This window comes from Lucilia sericata, unplaced genomic scaffold (assembly GCF_015586225.1).
Source record: "Lucilia sericata isolate MDLA Ls3-8-SP2 unplaced genomic scaffold, ASM1558622v1 Contig000203F_arrow, whole genome shotgun sequence".
In the NCBI taxonomy this organism is placed as follows: domain Eukaryota; kingdom Metazoa; phylum Arthropoda; class Insecta; order Diptera; family Calliphoridae; genus Lucilia; species Lucilia sericata.
The window spans coordinates 94,847-120,111 of NW_023994231.1; the positions used below are offsets into that span (position 1 = coordinate 94,847).

The window sequence follows — 25,265 nt, forward strand, 5'->3', positions numbered from 1 at the left end:
TTCAAATAAAGTGTGGGTCAAAAATGATCTTGAATTGTAAAACATTTAAAAAGAAATATAAAAAATTGTATTTAGATCTAAATATTTTACACATTTCCGTAAAAATATGAAAGTGTGAGTACTTTTTAAAAAGTACAAAGGAAACTCTTTTCAAAACAGTTGAAAAATATTGAATCGACTAAGAAAATTTTGAGAAATAATTTTTTAGTAAATATTTTTTTCTGTAAAGTTAAAAAAGGCGTTTCTTTCAACATTTTTCTACTTTTAGAGTATATTGAAGATTCTAAAAATGGTAAAATGATCATCTCATCTAGGTCTATAAAAAGCATTATAATGAGTGTCACACAGTGTTATTATCATTCTATTTGGGGTTGTGGTTAGAGTTGAGGTTGATACAGTTGGCTTATTTTGTTGCAGTTGATGACCGGTTGATTGGGTAATTGTGGGTTGATTTAGGTGAGCACGTTGCGACAGCTTGCCATTTAGGTGCAAGACTGTACCACATGACATTTAGCTAAACAGCTTACATAGCGGTGTCTTGTAACCACTCGTTGTGGCTTTGGTCCTCGCTTGTTCGGATTGCGCTATGGTACTCATTATGGATTTATGGAGATTTTAATTTGACTATGGGCCGAGTAATGATTCCTGATCTTATTTTTACTTCGGTAATGCGTACATTATTATCTGAACCATTCGTAAGGCGGCTGAAGATCGGTCATTATAAAGACGAGATCTCCGATTTTATGATTTGAAGTAGATAGAGCTTTTCCATTTATGGCGTTTGCGTAGTGTTTTACGATAATAATTTTTCCATCGTTTCAAAAATACCACCCCTTGGGGTCGCTGAGGTAAAATATGTGTATTAGAGGTGTCTAAAATATCGATTTTGTTTGAATGGGTCTCGTTTTGTTTATTAGGATAACGGGAACCCGTGCCGGAATTCAATTGAAAAGTGTAAAATTAGGTAAATAATAGGACTTTTTTTATTTCTTCAAAAATTGTGCTATTAAAATCATTTTTTTTATTGTTTATCAAATCTTATCATCTAGAGAAAATTATTATCTATCCAAAGAGGTATAACAAATTTATATCAAAAGGACAAACAACAAAGTTATTGACAATTTCCAAAGCCATGTATTTATAAAAATCATGCATTTTTGCATTGTTTGGTCTTTATTTTTTTTATTTATTTTTATTTATTTCAAAAATTTTTTTGCATATTCAATAATATATTATGCCTCAGCGCCGAAATGGCTTTATAGAGGCAAAAAGGCATCTTAAATTATTTACAATTATGTTATGTTTTGTTACTAATTTTCAAGAAATAATTCAACATTTTCTAGTAAATATTCTTTCAAAATTCTTTTAAAGGTTGACAATACTGAAATATTTTTTAAATTATCAGGTAGGTGGTTGAACTCATTAGGGCCAGCATAGAGAATACGTTGTTTCGTTAAATCTAGGCGACATCTTACGACTTTTAAATCCATCGCATAAGACATGTAACTCTTTGTGTATGTAATATATTACGACTAAATTCTATGTTATGATTGCCAATATGTTTAATACATTTAAAGACATATAGTAAGTGAACTCGCGGTAATGTGAACATTCAATATAATGAACTATCCACTAATGTGAACCCTCAGTTTTTTAAATGGGCGCTCCACAGTGGGGCAGAATCGAAATTTTTTGGAAATAAATCTGGCATTTCTAAACGGCTGATCCGATCGGGATAAAATTTGGCGTGAGCGTAGCCAAGGTGTATTCGAGTTTAAGTTTTGAAGATGAACCCCGCAGATGCCCCAGGGACGGCGCTGTGGCGGCTCAAAGTAGGGTACCTACGACATGTAAGATTTTTAAACTCGTGCAATTTTTTTTTTTGTTTTTCACCCAAATACAAAGATTTTTATATTTTCTGAAAGCGCTCGACGAGATCTTGAAAAAACGTGCTTGGACATACTACTTATCTCTTATAATATCAGAGTTATAGGCATTTAAAAATTAAGTGATACAAAATTTACCATACCTTGGTCCGCCTTTTTTTTGAATACCGGGCGTAATTTTGGACCAAATGGACTAAATTTTTTCTTGTTAGTTAGACAACAAAATTTACAATAATATACAAAAAATTTTTTTCACCCCTAAATAAAGTCGTTTCTATTATTTTTTCCACCACTGTATATATATATATATATATATATATATATATATATATATATATATATATATATATATATATATATATATATATATATATATAATTGTAATTTTTTCCATAAAATAAACGTATTAGATTTTAGAAAAGGTAATGAAAAAAACATATTTTATTTCCCTCGTTTAAAAGCATTCTGTTTTATTTTTTGCAATAGATCGTATTGGGTCATTACTAGTATTAATTAAAAAACAGTACTATACTTAAATTTAAAATTAATTTTTGAAATTTTTACATTTCTTAAAATTTTAGTTTTAAATTCAACTTATTTTACCTGTCCATCAAGATACTTTGATATTTAAGCCCCTTTTAACCACCAAGAATTGCCAAAATGTGAAATATTGCTCAAAATCGGGTCCAAAAATCGGTGATTTATCGTTATCTATAAGCGGATTCAAAACTTCTTCGGCTCGAAATCTTTCCAAGAACTAATTTCTTAAGTAATTTAGCAATGTTAAGCAATTTTTTTCACTGTTTTTTTATTAAAGAAAATTTTAAAGTCGTGGCTCCAATTCAGCCGTCAGGCTCATATGGTCAACCAGGCGTTGAAAAAAACACACGTTAACATAAAAAACCGAGGAAACAGTATATTTTGATATTGAGAATATCATTTTAAATTCAAATTTTTTAAAGTAAATACAAAACGCAGTTTAAGAAATCTCAGCTTATGTCCCCAGTGTAATACTGTGAATCGTTCCAATAAAATACGATGGAGCAAAAAAACTTACAAACTCAATTTATCATAGGAAAGTAGACCTAAATACCTTTTATTTAAGATACAAATCAAAAAATTATTACGGGTAAGATGCCCCAGGGACGGCGCTGTGGCGGCTCAAAGTAGGGTACCTACGACATGTAAGATTTTAAAACTCGTGCAATTTTTTTTTTGTTTTTCACCCAAATACAAAGATTTTTATATTTTCTGAAAGCGCTCGACGAGATCTTGAAAAAACGTGCTTGGACATACTACTTATCTCTTATAATATCAGAGTTATAGGCATTTAAAAATTAAGTGATACAAAATTTACCATACCTTGGTCCGCCTTTTTTTGAATACCGGGCGTAATTTTGGACCAAATGGACTAAATTTTTTCTTGTTAGTTAGACAACAAAATTTACAATAATATACAAAAAATTTTTTTCACCCCTAAATAAAGTCGTTTCTATTATTTTTTCCACCACTGTATATATATATATATATATATATATATATATATATATAATTGTAATTTTTTCCATAAAATAAACGTATTAGATTTTAGAAAAGGTAATGAAAAAAACATATTTTCTTTCCCTCGTTTAAAAGCATTCTGTTTTATTTTTTGCAATAGATCGTATTGGGTCATTACTAGTATTAATTAAAAAACAGTACTATACTTAAATTTAAAATTAATTTTTGAAATTTTTACATTTCTTAAAATTTTAGTTTTAAATTCAACTTATTTTACCTGTCCATCAAGATACTTTGATATTTAAGCCCCTTTTAACCACCAAGAATTGCCAAAATGTGAAATATTGCTCAAAATCGGGTCCAAAAATCGGTGATTTATCGTTATCTATAAGCGGATTCAAAACTTCTTCGGCTCGAAATCTTTCCAAGAACTAATTTCTTAAGTAATTTAGCAATGTTAAGCAATTTTTTTCACTGTTTTTTTTTAAAGAAAATTTTAAAGTCGTGGCTCCAATTCAGCCGTCAGGCTCATATGGTCAACCAGGCGTTGAAAAAAACACACGTTAACATAAAAAACCGAGGAAACAGTATATTTTGATATTGGGAATATCATTTTAAATTCAAATTTTTTAAAGTAAATACAAAACGCAGTTTAAGAAATCTCAGCTTATGTCTCCAGTGTAATACTGTGAATCGTTCCAATAAAATACGATGGAGCAAAAAAACTTACAAACTCAATTTATCATAGGAAAGTAGACCTAAATACCTTTTATTTAAGATACAAATCAAAAAATTATTACGGGTACTTTTTGAGAAAATTTAGTTTTCACCACTATATAAAGTCGTTTCTATTATTTTTTCTACCATATATACATATATGGTACTAAGCAGTGTTCGAAAAGAAACACTACCTTATTCGCACGGTAACTTTAATGATCACATACCCTTCGTTTTTTTAGAGTATGTGGTCGTGTATATAAACAATATACACTACCTATCGGTTTCGTGTTGCGTACACAAACAAAACAAACAAAAGGTTCGTCACTTCGTACACTAACTGCCAGTCCACACTAGGAAACTTTTTTTTGGGAAACTTTTGATTTTGCGTGATAGAGAAAGAATATCATTCATCTCTCTCGCGGTACGGAGTTTCTCGTACTCGGAAACTTGTTTTGTTTTGTTATTCTTCTCATTCGTACAACAATAAATCAATGCAATTAATACGTAGTTTCTGAAGCAAAAGTTTCTATGTGTGGACATTAAGGAAACTTCAAAAGAGAATTAAGAAAAAGTTTCTCAACATAAGTCTCTTAGTGTCGACCAGGTCAATCATTTTCAGTTGAGATTGAGATCACTTTTTGGAAACCGTCAATTATAATTAAAATTTCTTACAATAAATTCGAGATATTTTTCTACTGGTTTGAAGTAGTTGTTTTCAAAATCTGGACTAGTATCCCAATGTAAATATTTGTAACAATGGAAATGATTTCATCGGAACTTTTTAATCACAACATTTTTCGAACTGTTTCGAGAATTAATGGCGATATTATTAGTTGCAATGTCGCAGTTCCAGAATCTGGTTGTTTACTTCCGATCTAAAAAAATTAAACAAAATTATTGAATAAGCATTTCTAATTCCATATTAAAATCATCCCATAACAAAATAACAAAGCCGAAAATAAAGTACTTCCATATATATATCAGATTAGAAGAAAGTCATTACTAGAGACGGTAAGTAGTAGTAATTGAAAAGTAAGTGTTTATGGAAGTACAACCCATTACCGAGTTTTTGATGGGAAGGTAAAAACATTATTTATGCAGTTCAAAAATAACAAAAAATAAAGCTATTTTAGAAAAATTCTAGGGGAGCCATATAAAAATTATTTTTTTGGGATAAAGTAAGAATCTAAAACTCTAAAACTAGTTATTATAAACATTTTGTTCTGTATTAACTTCGACCCATAATAAGTAGAGTTGGTCCATTTGCGTATTAAGCTAAAAATATTATTTATGTAGTTTATTTTAAAAATTTAAATTTAAATATTTTACAATAAAAACCCTTATTTTTGTTAGCAGTTTTTCTAGCATTTTTTTCTCTAGCACTTTTTCGCAATTAGGTTTTGGCAACACTGGCCAGGCTATATGGGAGAATGTGATGATCGTTATCTCAAATGAAAGTTATTATGTATTCCAAATAATAGAAAAAATTATTATAATGCGTTGGGTTATGTTTTTCATTTACATATTTTGAAAAAATTTAACTAGAAATGTATTTCTAAAAATATAAATAGAATTTTGCTTCGATTTTTATACCCTTTACCTTCGAATACATACTATATAAGTTTGTCATTTCGTATGTAATTTTCCGACCCTATAAAGTATATTTATTCTGAATCCTTATAGAAATAGCGGAGTCGATTAAGCCATGTCCGTCAGTCTTTCTGTTGAAATCAATTTTCTGAAGACCCCAGATATCTTTGGCACCCAAATCTTCAATAATTCAGTCATACATTCGTACAGAAATAACGGAGATACATTAGGCTTCACGCAATACTTTTGAAATTGTGATATCATACCTTTTATGACAGTTTTTGGAACAGCGCTAATATTGGCGTAATTATTTTGTTAAAGTTTCAACTCCTTCATCTGCATATCTGCGGCCAAAATACCGATTTTGGGCGACATTTTTTATAGTCCGAAAACTGCTGTACATATTTCAAATCTGACTTTAGTATACTATTCTACAGGAAAATTTAAGATATATAAACTTAATTTGACAGAATTTAGATGCACTATAAATGCATAAGAGCAAAAGAAAAAATGCAATTAAAAAAAAAAATTCAAAAACCTGATTTTATCATTGGTAAATATAATATTCAATGCCCTTAAAAAATAGTGTTACAATTTTTAATTTATTGTATTCCCTTTAGGAGTTATGATAGTTATAATGTTGGCTTGTAGTTTAATAATTTCCCATCAAACAATGGTGTTTTTCATTATCATCTCCGAATTTAATAAAACTCCATCGAATTAATGTTCCATATATAACTTGTATAATTACAAATCTTGGGCCTTATAACTTTCGTTTTTGCACCATTTGTCTCAGCAAAAAGCATACTTTGATTATGCACAAAGAAAAAAATTTTTTTAAATATTTTTTGAAAAAAGTGCATCTTTGGGTAATACTAATGCACTTTTGAAGCATTATAAAAGTGTGAAATTAAGCTCATTCTTATTGATTTTTCCTATAAAATCAATTATTAGAGCATGATTTCCTATAAATTCTACAGTTTCTGCTCTGTAAAAAATGTCGCTCAAAATCAGTGGTTTCCGCCTCAGATATGCAGAGGAAGGAGTTGGAATTTTGAAAAAATTATTAAAGCATAGTAATCACTGATACAAAAACCTTCTAAAAAGTTGTAATATATATCTACATATATATAAAAATTAATGTGTGTTTGTCTGTATGTTTGAACGTTATAGACTACTAAACGGCTAAACCGATTTTCTTCAAATTTTCACAACGTGTTCCTGTATGTCTGGAATAGGTAATAGGTCACTTTTTATTTTGAGGAGCCACGCCCATATTAAGAAAATATTAAATCCGTATATCTGAGATAATACAACAGTTAGATTCCTTAAATTTTGTCGGAGCCACTTTAGTGTCAATATGATTATTTAGGACAAAAAGTAGGCGGACTATCATTAGGGCGTGGCACCTCCCATATTAATTAAATACAAAAATTCGTTTATCTGGGAAACTAATGGAACTAAATTCTTCAAATTTAGCACGAAGAACTTAAATATTCATCTGAACATTTTGGAGAAAAAATCGTACTTTTATCTGGGGCTTGAAGCCCCCATATGTATTAAATAGAAAAATTCGTATATCTCAGAAACTATCAGAGCTAGAATCTTCAAATTTTACTTGAAGAATTTTGACATTTATCTGAAAATTTAGAGCGTAACGGGCGGACTTTCAATGGGCACCTCCCATATGAATTAAATATAAAATTTCGTTTATATGGGAAACTAATAGAACATGATTCTTAAAATTCTGCACAAATTACTTTAATATTCAGCTGAACATATTGGTGGAACAAGAGCAGACTTTCATCTGGGGGGTTGAAGCCTCCATATGAATAAAATAGAAAAATTCGTATATCTGAGAAACTATTAGAGCTAGAATCTTCAAATTTTACTTGAAGAACTTTGACATTCATCTGAATATTTAGATTATAACGGGCGGACTTTCAATGGGGGACATGGCACCTCCCATATGAATTAAATACAAAATTTTGTTTATCTGGGAAACCAATAGAACTAGATTCTTCAAATTTTGCACAAATTACATTAATATTTATCTGAATATTTTGGAGGAAAAGAGCGGACTTTCATCTGGGGGGCTGGAGATCCCATATGAATAAAATAGAAAAATGCATATATCTGAGAAACTATTAGAGCTAGAATCTTCAAATTTTACTTGAAGAACTTTCACATTCTTCTGAATATTTAAAGAATAACGGGCGGACTTTAAATGGAGGGCTTGGCACCACATAAATGAATTAAATAAAAAATTTTGTATATCTTGAAAACTGTTAGATTATTCAAATTTTTAATAGATAGATAGAAATTGGCGATAGATAGAAATTAGAACTTGCAATAATTTGCTTGGAATCTTCAAAACGTAGAGTTGTTTTTTTTATTTATATCGCTTTTAGGGTAGCAAAGCACACTGGGTATAGCTAGTTTGTAATAATACTTGCTGTACACTTAGTTAGGATAACAAGATTTACAAGTGTGATTGTAAAAGACTAATGCTCGCAATAGTTTCGTAAGTGTTTTCGCATAAGATATCCCGGTATTTTATTGCGTGTTTTTCTTATTATTATTCTTCTTCATTTCAGTCTTCTTGTTTAGTTTGACAAAAGTAGTGTTTTAAGTGTTTAAGAGTGTTTTTTTATAAAATTAAATAAAAATAATATGTATGTTCAATAACAAATAATTGTTACAAATTATCATAAATTGTTTTTGTATTTCAATACAAATTTGAAATATTTTTGTGAAAATTAGTAACAATTAGTAACAACTTTTAGTTATTGAACAGACCCAATGTAAAATTTGTGTTTAAAAAAGATAATTTAAATAACATATGTATTAAAAATGCCACATAATAAAACAAAGTGCTTTATTTTATAGATGCCGCTTTTTTATTGGATTGGGGGAGAGCGAGTTCATAAAAAGTACAAACTAGTTATTTCAATTTGTCAATAATAGACAAATATGCAAACAAATATATTAAGAAAAGTGAAAAATTGAAATAAAAAATAAACATAAGCTTATAGAATTGTTATGAAAATAAGCTTACTTCAATAATGTTTCAAAAACTATTTTCCAGTAAGCTTATTTCATAATTACGCTTCTATGCTAGTTGTAAACTTCAACTAGCAATATTACCACAAGGGTTCAATTTTCATGATAAAATAATTGTTAACAAGCCTTTTACAAACCTAACGCTTATGATAGTAAGTTTATTACAAACGGTTTTTAAAGGTTTGTTGTGTTTTGTTTTGGTAGAGTCGGGAAAATTGACGTGAATTGGGATTATATAAAATTAATCTTTTTTAAACACACTTGTTACTTGTTTACATTTAAGTTGGTTTAATCAGAAATTTATTGAGTTCGTGGAACCAGACAGCTGAATAGAGTGTCTCACTTTCAAAATTTATTGATTAACATGAACATAAAATAATAACAAGTAAGAGCATTATATTCGGCTATGCCGAATATTCTATACCCACCATCAAATTTTGTGTCGTAAAATTAAAGTAAATTCATCACTATACTTGTTTTTTAAGCCAGTAGAGCGTTAAAATTATTTTCTGAAGGGGTCAATTATAAACCGATCCTCATAAAATTTGGTAGAGAGATTTTGGCGCATATTAAACATATTCGCGTCAAGTGTAATCGCTGTATTAAAGCAGTAGATGCGATTGAGTGGTCCACTATCTTATTGTTGACCAGATCTTCTACCTTATCGTAATTTGAGTGGTTTTTCGACATTGCTTTTCCTTCATGTTCGTGATTTTGCTAGTTGCTTTATTTCTATTCTGCTCTCACAGCGTAATCTAACACACAATTAGTGTTGCCATTTGCAATAATTTAATTTGTTACATATTTCAATTAATTTAAAAATAATTTATTTTTTCAAATGTTATGAGTATTAAAATCTTATTTTATCTTTAATAAAAAATAAATAACTATAAGAAAAACTAAAACATACATCTATTAGTAGCAAAAATATGTATTTTAGTATTTTTTTCATAAAATTGTTTATATAAATATTTACTCAAATAATTAAAGCAAAATTTAATATAACAAATAATAAAAAAATAGATTTATTCATACTTAAAACAATAAATTAAGAATTACAAAAATGGCAACTCTTACACTCATAATTTCAAAAAGCAGGCATACCTTAATGTAAACATTCAAGATTTTACGAAGGGCATTTAAAAGAAAATTGAGAAAAGCGCAGAGGGAAGAAGTTTCAATGTAAAAGAGGACTATGTCTTCGCTTTTAAAAATAACGAACGAAATGGGTTTTACGTTTTTGCAACATAAAGATAAATTTTCATGTGAGTGGCAACAAAAAAGCTTTAATTTTCCATATATTTTTGGTTTTTAGAAAATGTTTTCGATCGTAATAAATAAAAGAAAATTTGTTTGCCCAAAAAACAACGAAAATAATACCAAAATACGAAATAAAATGTGGTCCCTTGAACATGTGCCTCGTTACTGTAACTCTCACAACGAGAAATTTCTCGCATAAAACAGTGAAATAGAAGAAAATACAATGCACAGTGGGGCAGAATGGAAATTTTTTGGAAATAAATCTGGCATTTCTAAACGGCTGATCCGATCGGGATAAAATTTGGCGTGAGCGTAGCCAAGGAGTATTCGAGTTTAAGTTTTGAAGATGAACCCTGCAGATGCCCCAGGGACGGCGCTGTGGCGGCTCAAAGTAGGGTACCTACGACATGAAAAATACAAAGATTTTTATATTTTGTGAAAGCGCTCGACGAGATCTTGAAAAACAACAAAATTTCCAATAATATACAAAAAATTTCAGATCAATATCATTTACAGATCCAAAAATATACGTTTTTTAATTTAAAAATTCAAAAAATTTTAGATTTTTGCCGTTTTTTTGCCCAAAATGTGTCTTAACTCTTTTATTAATAAAATAAAATTTTCTTTAAGAACATATAACAATTTTATAGTTTTCTAAAAGGTATCTTTACGCAGAACGATTTGGCGTAAAAAACTTGTCCCATTTTTTGAAATTTTTTGAAAATGAAATTTTTTATCAAAACTTCAACTTTGGGCGACATGTTCTAAAATCCCAAAGCTGGGATCAGAAAACTGAAAGCAGTTTTGGAAACCACAATATGTTTTCTATTTACTCCAAAAGTATTTTCCCAGCCCTGAAAGAAATGTGGACCCAATGGGCAAAAATGTAAAAAATCCCTTTTTTGGGATTTTCATTCCTATTTTTGGGAATTGCGGGATGCCCTTTGACCTTTTCAATTTTTTTTTGCATTTTCTTATTTGAAATGACAAATTTAATAAGCGTTGAAAATTTCATTGAGTTTTGTTCATAAATAAAGATTTTGTCTTATATTACATATTTGTTAAATTTCTAAAACTATGATTTATATCAAAATTTTAATAGGGTCGCAGATAGCTACAACAATTTAGTCCATATTTATCCCTTGGTATCATTTTTTAGTTTACAAAAAATTTCAAGCCAATATCTCAATTACATTCAAAAATATGTTCATTTAAACCTGTGTCCTTTAATTTCATCTTTTTCATAATTTAGTATTAAGTATGACAGAACATACATTTGGTGTTGAATAAAATATTTGGACAATTTTTAAAAATTATTTAGTTAATTATTTTATTAAAGACTATAACATTGTATATACAATAAAAAAATTATAATTTTATTATGAGCCACGCACAACAACACCTAAATCACTCCACACAAACCACCTTTCTCGCCCACCGAAATATAAAACACAATTTAATATAACATCATCAGTTAGTATAATAGCTTTTTTATTTGAACTGTTTATCTTAAACATAATACAATTAATTCTTACAACCTACTTACATATATAGTTAATTCCTAACACTACTTATTTTCTATAAAATAATCTGTCATATCGGTTTAGAAAACTATAAAATTGTTATATGTTCTTAAAGAAAATTTTATTTTTTTAATAAAAGAGTTAAGACACATTTTTGGCAAAAAAAACGGCAAAAATCTAAAATTTTTTGAATTTTTAAATTAAAAAACGTATATTTTTGGATCTGTAAATGATATTGATCTGAAATTTTTTTGTATATTATTGGAAAAAAAATTGAGTCCATTTGGTCCAAAATTGCGCCCGGTATTCAAAAAAAGGCGGACCAAGGTATGGTAAATTTTGTATCACTAAATTTTTAAATGCCTATAACTCGGATATTATAAGAGATAAGTAGTATGTCCAAGCATGTTTTTTCAAGATCTCGTCGAGCGCTTTCAGAAAATATAAAAATTTATTTGGGTGAAAAACAAAAAAATGGCACGAGTTTAAAAATTTTACATGTCGCAGGTACCCTACTTTGAGCCGCCACAGCGCCGTCCCTGGGGAATCTGCAGTGTTCATCTTCAAAACTTAAACTCGAATACTCCTTAGCTACGCTCACGGCTGATCCCGATCGGATCAGCCGTTTAGAAATGCCAGATTTATTTCCAAAAAATTTCGATTTATATCAACATTTTAATAGGGTCGCAGATAGCTACAACAATTTAGTCCATATTTATCCCTTAACATCATTTTTTAGTTAGATATGGAAATTCTCGACCCTTTACAAAAAATTTTAAGCCAATATCTCAATTACATTCAAAAATATGTTCATTTAAACCTGTAGCCTTTAATTTCATCTTTTTCATAATTTAGTATTAAGTATGACAGAACATACATTTGGTGTTGAATAAAATATTTGGACAATTTTTAAAAATTATTTAGTTAATTATTTTATTAAAGACTATAACATTGTATATACAATAAAAAAATTATAATTTTATTATGAGCCACGCACAACAACACCTAAATCACCCCACACAAACCACCTTTTCCACCCACCGAAATATAAAACACAATTTAATACAATATCATCAGTTAGTAGCTTTTTTTATTTGAACTGTTTATCTTAAACATAATACAATTAATTCTTACAACCTACTTATATAGTTAATTCCTAACACTACTTATTTTCTATAAAATAATCTGTCATATAGGTATACATATCCAGAAGGTAATATAAGTCCTTTAAATCTTCCTTGTTTTGTGATGATAGAGTTTCATAACAAATCCATCTTTTTCGCATAGTTGAAAGAACAGGATCAGAAGATAGAAGTAAACTATTAAAAATATCTTCATTCTGTGATTGCCAGGAGCATTTTCTTGAGCTGAATAGTTGAACATGCTTAAAATCTCGATTCCTCGCTTCCTGGGCTTCTTCTGTTAACTCTCCAAGTGGAAGAATATTCGATTCAATTATTATTTGACCATGACACAATACTTTGTGTACTGTTGGTGTTAGTTCCCTCCATGGATACAGAGATACAAGTAATTTAGAAATTTCAGATGTATATTCCCCAAATCGATTTCCATTAATTTTATGTTTACTATTCAGTGCCATTAAAATAGTGTTAACTCTTCGAAGCAACTCCTTGTCGATTCCAGTTATTTTTGAAGTAATTTCAAAATCACGAAAAAAGCTTCTCGCCGTATTACCGTCATTTGTACTACCGCACCTTGGAAGTGGTTTGTCGATGATTAATTCCATCTGAACTTTAAATTCTTCTTGGATTCTGCTTTTTTCCGCAGCTCTCAGTTCTTTCAATTCTTCATTATTTTTTGTTGATTTAGTAAGATTCTCTGGCACACTTCTATATTTGAGGTCGTATGCTATGTGTAAAAAGTAATCCAAAAATCGTATTCTGGCATGAAGTGGTGAAATTCCGAAAGACAGGACTTCTTCATTAATACTTCTGCTTTTGTTTATATTTGAGAATTGCGACTTTTTCTCATTACATATTGATCATCTCCAGAAGGAAGAAGTTTCTGTTATGGCATTGCTGACCTTTCCATCAATCATTGTTAAGCTTAGCTGATATGATACGTTAATAGAGAATTCCTTTATTTTTATGCAAATGGGCTCCAGTGCATTTATTTCATCTTTTAAATATTCCACTAAATCTTTTGTTGTTTTCTTTGACTCCTTTATATATTCAAATCCAATGGGTCTACAAAAATTTTTTGAACCCGGAGTTGTATTGATCCATATATCTTCAAATGAATTTCCGATGCTTGACGATGATGGATTAAGGGAATATGAACGAATTCGTAATGGCACTAATGATGACATAAATACACTTTTGTAGTCTGCTAATGTCCGACTTCCACTAACTTGTTTGTATTCTGGAAGTGCTGATAAACCGTCACATCCCCACTTACACATTAAGACAACATCACAGTTATGAATTTTCCTTAGTTGGTCTTCTGAAAAGTCTGACACAATTCTTGATGCTGTGTTTTCGAGCAAAGATGATATATCAATACAAGCTTCCACATCATTAACAGCAATAGGTGATGGTAGGATAGTTTGTTTTTTTTTCCTGGATCGCCTTGTATGATGGTAATATATTGTGTCCTTTTTCATGCAGAGCTTTCCTTAATATTTGGTACTTATTTCGACTGAGACCCAGTTCCAACATAAGGGCTATTGCTTCCTCTTCAGTAAAATATGATTGTGATGTTGGAGTTGGTATACTTTCCACAATTCGCTTAAGTCGTTTTGGTGATGCATTAGGAAGAATAGTTGCAATATGTACGGCATCCATAGGTTGGTTTTCCTTTTTCAGCATTTCGTTAAATGTATCAGCAATTTCCACATTTGAGATTGAAAAAAGTTTTTGTGTGACCCTCTTTTTTTTGACCTTGAACATAAGTCTTCGTATGACTAGCAAGGCGCTCCTGTTGATGTGTTGTAAGTTGAGATTTCCGTAGTAGTTTCCATCCAACTACAAAATTTTAATCGAAATTTCTTTTGATTTCCATCCACAGACTTACATTTTACATCAAAAAGTTTTAAAAAGTTTTAAATTTTTGATATGCCTGTTTTGTCTACTTTTCTACAATATGTAGTTTTTATATAATTTGAAATGTCTTCAATTCTTTCTGGCCCTTTTGAAGATACACTCCATAAAACGGAACACAACTCTTCGTACTTTAATGTAATCTTCATTGTAGATTTATTAAATATGGTACTTAAAATCTGAGAAGTTTACTTATATACCAATCTTGTCATTTCCGAAAATAGGTAAATATAAGATTTAAACATGTTCTGTCATATTTAATACTAAAATATGAAAAATATGAAATTAAAGGATACAGGTTTAAATGAACATATTTTTGAATGTAATTGAGATATTGGCTTGAAATTTTTTGTAAAGGGTCGAGAATTTCCATATCTAACTAAAAAAAGATATTAAGGGATAAATATGGACTAAATTGTTGTAGCTATCTGCGACCCTATTAAAATTTTGATATAAATCATAGTTTTAGAAATTTAACAAATATGTAATATATGACAAAATCTTTATTTATGAACAAAACTCAATGAAATTTTAAACGCTTGTTAAATTTGTCATTTCAAATAAGAAAATGCAAAAAAAAAATTGAAAAGGTCAAAGGGCATCCCGCAATTCCCAAAAATAGGAATGAAAATCCCAAAAATGGGATTTTTTACATTTTTGCCCATATGGTCCACATTTCTTTCAGGGCTGGGAAAATACTTTTGGAGTAAATAGAAAACATATTGAGGTTTCCAAAACTGCTTTCAGTTTTCTGATCCCAGCTTTGGGATTTTAGAATATGTCGCCCAAAGTTGAAGTTTTGATAAAAAATAGGTCATATTTGGAAGGACGCAGTGGCAACATTTTCAAAATATAGACAAGTTTTATTAATAAAAGAGTTAAGACACATTTTGGGCAAAAAAACGGCAAAAATCTAAAATTTTTTGAATTTTTAAAAAAAAATTGAGTCCATTTGGTCCAAAATTACGCCCGGTATTAAAAAAAAGGCGGACCAAGGTATGGTAAATTTTGTATCACTAAATTTTTAAATGCCTATAACTCGGATATTATAAGAGATAAGTAGTATGTCCAAGCATGTTTTTTCAAGATCTCGTCGAGCGCTTTCACAAAGTATAAAAATCTTTGTATTTGGGTTAAAAACAAAAAAATGGCACGAGTTTAAAAATTTTACATGTCGTAGGTACCCTACTTTGAGCCGCCACAGCGCCGTCCCTGGGGCATCTGCAGGGTTCATCTTCAAAACTTAAACTCGAATACTCCTTGGCTACGCTCACGCCAAATTTTATCCCGATCGGATCAGCCGTTTAGAAATGCCAGATTTATTTCCAAAAAATTTCCATTCTGCCCCACTGTGCAATGTGAATTGAAACAAAATATCATTTCTCACATGCAAGTGTTTCTGTAATTTCTTTTTGTGAGAACTATCTGTCATTTAAGTTTTTGGAAATTTTTTAAGTTATTGGAAATTTGTGAGTAAAAGTGTTTCTATAAGAAAATTTTGTGAGAAGTTTCTCACATGAACTGCCAAAAAAACTCACATTTTAAAACGGTGCGGAAAATAAAATTTTAAGGAAAAAAGTTAAATTTAAAAATTAACCCCCTTATTTACAAACAACATTTTTATTTTATAAACAGTTTATAAATTAGATTTTTATGGAAATTTTGTTTTATAAACCTTTTATAAAATACAAATATTGTTTGTGAATAAGGGGGTAATTCTATAAAATAATGAAAAAGTAATTAATTAAGATTAAAATTAATATTGTTTACCAAGTTTTAGAAAAATTGAAGAAAATGGAAGAAGAATGGATCGATCCCTAATTGACACTACCCCATATAAAGTCCCCTTCAGAAAATTACTTTAACGCTCATTACTGGCTCAAAAATGCGAAAAATTTTATAAGGATCGATCCATAACTGACCCTACCCCCCATATAAGGTCCCCTTCAGAAAATGATTTTAAAACTCATTACTGCCACAAAATAGCGAGTACAGCGATGAAATTCGACATGAACAAGTTTTATGGGAACTGAAATCTTTCTACCGATTGTAATGAAGGTGGATCGATAACTAATCCTATAATATATAAGATTCGGCATGGGCGAATATAATACTCTTCCCTGCAGGAAATGAAGCGATAATTGTCTTAATGCCGCTAATACTATTACTAGAACAACAGACACTAGTACAAATTGGGTTAGAGTTTAAATAGAAAGATACTACACTGAAAAAATCCATGCCTAATATCGTACATTGTACGAATCGTTCGTTGTTTCGCACCACGAAATTCTTTCGTAATATATACGAAATTGTACGAAATATTTCAGTATAATGCAAAATAATCTTGGAAAAATTAATTTACATAAATTGAAAAAAGAGAATTTTGAATAAATATGGTAAAATTTACCAAATATTAATTTATGCAAACATTTTTGTTCATTTTAAAATAATTTTTCTAATTGTAGTTCAAAATTATTCTCCACACGAACTTTTTTTTATGAAAATAATTCGTGAATAATATTATACTTTTTCTTAAATTTTATAAAAATGTTGTAGTTTTATTTAATGATAATTTAATTAGTATCATTGTGTTTAATTTCGCTAAAATTTAAGAAAAAAAATATTACGAAAGGTTTTCGTACTTTCGTAAAAATAGAAAAGGGTTTTATTAAATAATATTTCGTATTATACACGAAAATTTTGTAAATATTACGAAAATAGAAGTTACGAAATTTTTTTTCGTAAAGTTGAGCATGGATTATTTTCAGTGTAGTACTAGGAGTAGTTGAATGGCGCCACTTGTAGACTGATTTTTGTTTGACATGTGTTGGAAAAAACAAATTTTTTAAATTATTAAAATATAATTTTGAAACATTTTGCATAAAAAACGATATTTTCAACATAAAAAACGATATTTTCAACATATCAAACTGGTTCTAAAGAATCTAATTGGGTACACGTGTACTAGTATAAGTCTAGAACTAATGGTACTAGTAATTTTTCAAACACACTCAATGTTAATTTGAGCATTATGATGGTATAGGAAAGTTAACAGTTGGGAACTAGTACTGGTGATTTTGGTACTAGTAAAATACTAGTTTGGTACTAGTTCCATTTCCTGCAGGGCTACTTGTTATTTTTTTATATTCACAAAAAAATTAATATATAAGATTTTCTTTATAAGCACATTGTGACATATACAAAAAATTTTTTTATAATCACTTTAGCGATATAGTCCTCAATTTGTGACTATAAGCGAAAAGTACTGTATGCATAAACTTAGAATTTACCAGGGTAGAATTTATTGAGATAATTTTTTTAGCACTTTTCATTTAATTTCTTTATTTTTTGTTCATTTAATCATTGTTTACAAATTTGTTTGGCAATATTTGTTTTCTTCTTTTTATTTTTATGTTTTTAAAACATAAAATGTGTTGCCTCTTCTCACTTTAAGTTACAGAAACGCTTTTTACTCACAAATCGAGAACGATGGAATTTTTTGTTCCACACTTGTTGATGTGAGAACTAACAAGTAAGAGTGTTATATTCGGCTATGCCGAATCTTATATACCCACCATCAAACCGCGTTTATGTCGAATTTCATCTATATACTCGTATATTCAGGCCAGTTATAAGCGTTAAAGTAATTTTCTGAAGGGGACCTTATGTAGGGGGGTAGGGTCAATTATGGGTCGATCCTCATAAAATTTGGTAGACAGAAATTGGTTCATATTAAATTTATTTGTGTCGAATTTCATCGCTACACTCGTATTTTTAAACCATTAATGAGCGTTGCAGTCGTTTTCTGAAGGGGACCTTATATGGGGGGTAGGGTCAATCATGGACCGATCCTCATAAAACTTTTTAGATAGATTTTGACTCGTATGAAACTTACTTATGTGGAATTTCATCTATATACTAGTATTTTTAAGCCAGTAATGAGCGTTAAAGTCATTTTCTGAAGGGGATCTTATATGGGGGGTAGGGTCAATTATGGACCGATCCTCATAAAATTTTGCATAGTGATTTTGGATCATAAAAAACTTACTTATGTTGAATTTCATCGCTATATTCGTATTTTTAAACAAGTTATGGCTTTTACAGCTGCTTTTCGAGGGGCCACTTGTATGGGGGCTATCCGAAAACATGGACCGATATTGCCCATTTTCAATACCAAACAAACCTTACCTAAAAGAAATATTTGTGTGAAATTTCAACCCTCTAGCTCTTTCCATTCGGACTCTATCGTGCTTTCAACAGACAGACAGACAGACGGACGGACAGACGGACAGACATGGCTAGATCGTCTTAGAATTTAATGAGGACCCAGAATATATATACTTTTGTGGGTCTATGACCAATATTTCGATGTGTTACAAACGGAATGACAAAATCAATATACCCCCCATCTTTTTTGATGGTGGGTATAAAAAGCTAAAACACTAAAAGTTACAGAAACGGGGTACTGGAAGCACTTTGCATGACCAGAGTTGGGGGTAGTGCATTAAATATTTAGTGCACTAAGGTTTCCACTAAATCCCACTATAGTGACGAAATTTTGATTTTCCACTATTTTTTATCACTATAGTGGTAGTTGTTCACACGGTGAACAAATAGTACCCATTTTACCCAACACTTTACCCTCAGCATCCCATCACTGGTGAATTGAACTGCAGCCAACTTCAACTGCGATTGATAGAAAAAAAGAGGAGAAGAAGTTAAACAAACAACCTATATACAGTGTGAAAGCCAAAACCCAAAAGCACCAATATCAACCCTTAAACCTAAACTTAAAACTAAATCTTAATAAATAAGTTAACAAATCTAAAACAAATAATCATAAAACTTACTTAAAAATCTAAAAAACTATTTAAAACCTAAACCTAATTAAAACTTAATACTATTTAAAACATAAAGTTAAAATAAATAGTTAAAAGAATAAAATCTATTTAAAACTTAAGGCTAAAATAAATAGTTAAAAGACTAAAATAAAACCTACTCTAAATTGAAATATACAAACTGTGAATTAAACCCTGAAACTGAAATCCTAACCCTAAATTTATAAATATATATATATATTTGTATATTTCAATTTAGAGTAGGTTTTATTTTAGTCTTTTAACTATTTATTTTAGCCTTAAGTTTTAAATAGATTTTATTCTTTTAACTATATATATATATATAACGTTTTAAAATAAATTACCCAAGTGTTGTTATTTATTACAAGTTTTATTTTACCCCTTATTACACATACCCCCTAACCCGTCTAAACAATGGTCCAATCGAACCGTATACTTATAAAAAAATATAAGTAAAGAAGATCAGTGAATGACAAAAAAAAAACAATACAGTCCACAAAAGTAAAACATAAAAACAGTGAGTGAAAACGGAAAATATAAAAACCGATTTTAAAACAAAAACACATAACACAAATCAAAAAATTAAATAAACGTACAGTGACAATTACAACAACATTACAGTCCACAATTTACTGAAACAAAAATCACAAAAAAAAAACTAACATACTTAAATAAAACATAAATTTTGAACTAAAAACAAAAAAAAAAAATAATAAACAAGAAACGACATTTAAACCCAATTTTAAAATCAAACAAACACTCAACGAAACATAGAAGCAATTTTGACAGTGAACGTCAAAATTTTAAAAACAATTTAATTTTGTTTTACTTTCCTGTTAATAAAGATAAACCCTAGCTAATCTTTATATAAAAGACTCAAAAGATAAGTATTTTTATTAATAACCCACCCTACACCATAACACTTATCTATTTTTGTATGAAAATAAAATAATTTATTAATAAAAAATAAAATTTTACACATTTTTTTATTAAAATATTAACAAAACATACCCACATTAAATCACACACTGTATGTTTGCAAAAATAGAATTACAGAAAACATATTACAACAATTAAACACACTTAAATCTACTTACCCAAAATAATAAGTAATTTTCAATATTTACTAACTATAAAAACACTAACAACAAGTACTTGTCGATCATCTCATAGCGGGAAGATCAGCGCAAAGAGGAATCGACAAGGAAAAAATATTTTACACACACTCGTACATAAGTACAATAGTTAGTACCCTACACCCTAGCAGAGTCGGTAAGTTCAAGTATTTGTAACTTACATTTCCTAATATATAATTTTTAATAAATATATATTTTACACTATTTTCAACACATTTGCTATCATAAACACCCACCCACCCTCTTCATGAAATTTTACCCATTTTCTTTTTCTAAAGTGTTGAAAAATAGATATTGACGTCTTTTTAATAGTGCAATATCTTTTACAATTTATAAAGAACCCAACCTAATTTATCTTGCTTGTATACACTACCCGACCCATAACCTAAGCTCAAAAATGTCAAATCTAAGATCTTTGGCTGCCGACTTAATGCGTTATATTCAAATGGATATGAATGCCTTTGATGAGGATTATCGCACTACCCCGGAACATTCCCAATCACTACCCGCGCTAAGATTTAAAAAACGTGAATTGAGCGAATTATGGTCAAAAATTGATCGTAAATTTTCACAGATTAGGGAATCTGCTGATTTAATAGACCCAAAGAAAGCTGAGGCCATAAATTTTACGGAAATTTTCAAACATTTTAGATCAGCTAAAAACTTTTACAGAAGCTGTATGATTTCAATAGATGAATCTATTGAGAAAACTACTAAGGCCAATGAAACCCAACCCACTTTACCCGAACCCCCACAACCCAACAATTCTGTTTCAATAAACTTAGCTCCTTGCGATATACCTACCGTTTGCGGCGATTTTAAGCTTTGGGCCTCTTTCAGAGACCTTTTTAAAGCAATATATATTAACAATACACATTTAAGTGCCGTTGAAAAACTTTTTTATTTAAAACAAAAAACCAGCGGTGAAGCCAAAGAAATTGTTGATAACGCACCTTTGACAAATGACGGCTTTCTTATTGCATGGAATAATTTAGTTTCTCAATATGAGAACAGAAGAATGCAGATTAATGCAGAACTCAAAACCCTATTTAATTTACCCTATGTAAACACCATGCATAGTTTTTCTATAAGACAACTACAGAGAAGGATTAACTGTTGTATTGCGAATTTAAATTCGTTAGAGATTGACACGGACAATTGGGATCCGATCTTTGTTTATATCTGTTCAACAAAATTACCCCGGGAAACCCGAAGAGAATTTGAAAAAACTCTTCATGATTGTGCTGAAATGCCTTCTTGGACAGATCTAGATTTGTTTCTAACAAATACATTTAAGGAACTAATATCGGTTGATGATGTTCCAGATTCAAACCCTTACACCCACCCAAAACCCAAACATGTCCAAGAAAACAAGAACTATGTTAACAGAAAAGGCAATACACTTCACACAATGGTCAATTTTGAAAATGACAACTACCCAGAAAATGATCAATGTGAACAAGAATTCTTAAACCCTACCCAAAATTACCCAAAAACACATAAAAGAATATGTGTTCTCTGTGACAGTGATCACGCTCTTAAGGAATGTTCATCATTTAACTCCTTAGGATTAAATGAAAGGATTGATTTTGTGAAAGAAAATGCCTTCTGTTACAATTGCTTAGCTATTGGCCATAAAATTGAAAATTGTGCAAGCACATTTACGTGTAGATATTGTGGTGGTCCACATAATACCCTTTTACACAACCCGAATATAAACCCGAACACAACATTTGATGAAAACCCTCCAAATGTGCTACAATCTTTCTCCACCCTAACCCGATCAAATAAACCTGTTTTAGATGACAGAACGAAGCTATTAGCAACCGCTGTTATACAGATTGAAGCTCAAGGAAGATTATTTCCAGCGCGAGCGCTAATAGACCCAACTTCTGATTACTCATTTATTTCGGATCAGTTTAGACGTAGATTACGTTTACCCATACTACCCATATCAGCTGAAATATCAGGTTTGAACGAAGTTGTATCAGCTCGTTCAAACCAAATGTGTGAAGTTACTCTGAGGTCCAATACCCAAAAAGATTTTAGTTTAAAAATCCAATCGATAGTGGTCAAAACGCTAACTCAAAATATACCCACCCAAAATATAAACCCTAGTATTATTGAAAATTTACACAATGATGAGTTAGCAGACCCAAGGTTTTACGAAAGTAGACCTATCGACCTTATAATAGGAAGTGATTTTTACCCAAAGATTATAAAATCTGGTATTGAGAACAATGTTCTAAATACACTTTTAGCTCAAGAAACCCAATTTGGTTGGATCTTGACTGGACCGATTGAAGAGTCTCACCAAGCTCGAACCCAACCCACAACACAAAGAGCATTATCACATTTCAGCTCAGTAACCCTGAATAATTGCATAACCCAAAAACCCAATAAATTTGTTGAAGAATCTAAATGTGAAAGTAATTTCACAAATAAAGTGCAAAATATACCCGATGTGCGTAATAAAGTAAATCTTCCATTTCGTACCCATAATATAGAATTAAAAAACACTAAAAATGTACATTTAAGAACAAAATTAAAGAATGCGAAGTATATTAAAGATAATCAAACATTGAAAAGAGATATACATACCGCACATCAAAAATATGTTGATCATGGTCACATTAAACACACCCAATTTAGAAATGATAGATCTTCAACAACTTGCAATTTTTCACAATTATACTATTGTCAAACCCAATCGAATAATGACAATTGTTCGAGTTGATTTTAGAGAAACTTAGAACGACAATAGTTTAATTGATAATTTATACTGATCCTACTCTATAAAATTAAATACTCTAAAAGAGTAATCGAATCGGATGATTAAGTTGTCAAACCCAAGAAAGCCAATAATCAAAACACAACCCAATTATTTCATTAACCCCACCAATTCTTGTACTGAATTATTTACCCACCCATTATTAACCCTAACTAACATTCACACTAACCCACTCATACACAGAAAATGATCCTGCCCATGCAGTAAAAAAGGGAATCGAAATGGATTCGGATAGAAGATACTACCCTAAACCCAAATGTAGCATATGCTGGATTTCCAAAAGGAATACCTTAAGTATTTTGCTTTACATGTCTCCACAACCACACACATTACCCGCACATATACCCCGTACTAAAGTCTATTTCATTCCAGGTCTGTCATGGGGGGGAGGATGTTCACACGGTGAACAAATAGTACCCATTTTACCCAACACTTTACCCTCAGCATCCCATCACTGGTGAATTGAACTGCAGCCAACTTCAACTGCGATTGATAGAAAAAAAGAGGAGAAGAAGTTACACAAACAACCTATATACAGTGTGAAAGCCAAAACCCAAAAGCACCAATATCAACCCTTAAACCTAAACTTAAAACTAAATCTTAATAAATAAGTTAACAAATCTAAAACAAATAATCATAAAACTTACTTAAAAATCTAAAAAACTATTTCAAACCTAAACCTAATTAAAACTTAATACTATTTAAAACATAAAGTTAAAATAAATAGTTAAAAGAATAAAATCTATTTAAAACTTAAGGCTAAAATAAATAGTTAAAAGACTAAAATAAAACCTACTCTAAATTGAAATATACAAACTGTGAATTAAACCCTAAAACTGAAATCCTAACCCTAAATTTATAAATAAATATATATATATATGTATACGTTTTATAACGTTTTAAAATAAATTACCCAAGTGTTGTTATTTATTACAAGTTGTATTTTACCCCTTATTACACATACCCCCTAACCCGTCTAAACAGTAGTGAAACATATTTTAACTACCATTAAAAAAATTAGTGGTAGTGAAACATATTTTAACTACCACTAAAAAAAATAGTGGTAGTGAAAATTTTTCCACTACCACTAACCATTAGTGGTAGTGAAAATTTTGCAATACAATAAAATAGTGCAAATGTTTAACAGTCACTACATGAATGCTTTAATATGCACTAAAATCTCAAAAAATAGTGTTTGTAAAAATAATCCAAACAAATTGAAAATACATATGTACATATGTATGTTCAAAATATTTCTATTTTATTATTTTTTATTGTATTAAAGAAAAATCACATACATACATACATATTTATGGTTTTTAGAAAATGAATTCGTTCGTAATAAATGAAAGAAATGTCAAAAATATACGATAGATAAAGTCCTTAAAAAACAACGAAAATAATACCAAAATACGAAATAAAATGTGGCCCCTTGATCCCGGATGCAATTTGAATGACAAACCTTTTAATTTCTTGTCACTTTGCGTACAATTTTTATGTTGTTTTTCAAAATATATTTTTTCATAAATTTTTTTTTTTTTTTTGAGTTCCATTAACATTAGTGAATAATTATATTTTTCCACTATCCTGTTAGTGGAGAAAAAAAATTTGCACTAAGCTGTAAAAAAAAGGGTTTTCACTATCACTAAATTAATTTTAGTGAAAGACTTTCTTGTACCACTACCACTATTGCTTAGTGAGGCTGTAATTTTTCAACTCACCACTAAATATATATTAGTGATAGTGAAAAATTTTGCACTATCACTAACATTTAGTGGAAACTGCAAATTTAGTGCACTACCCCCAACTCTGTGCATGACAAACCTTTTAATTTCTTGACACATTGCATATAATATTTATGTTGTTTTTCAAAAAATA

At 29.8% G+C, this 25,265-nt stretch overlaps 1 protein-coding gene across 1 annotated transcript in view; it reads right to left on the reverse strand.

The window, feature by feature from the left end:
• Positions 1 to 25,265, reverse strand: part of LOC119601984 (calcineurin-binding protein cabin-1-like) — a 446,878-nt gene that overhangs the window by 44,026 nt on the left and 377,587 nt on the right. The window lies entirely within an intron of this gene.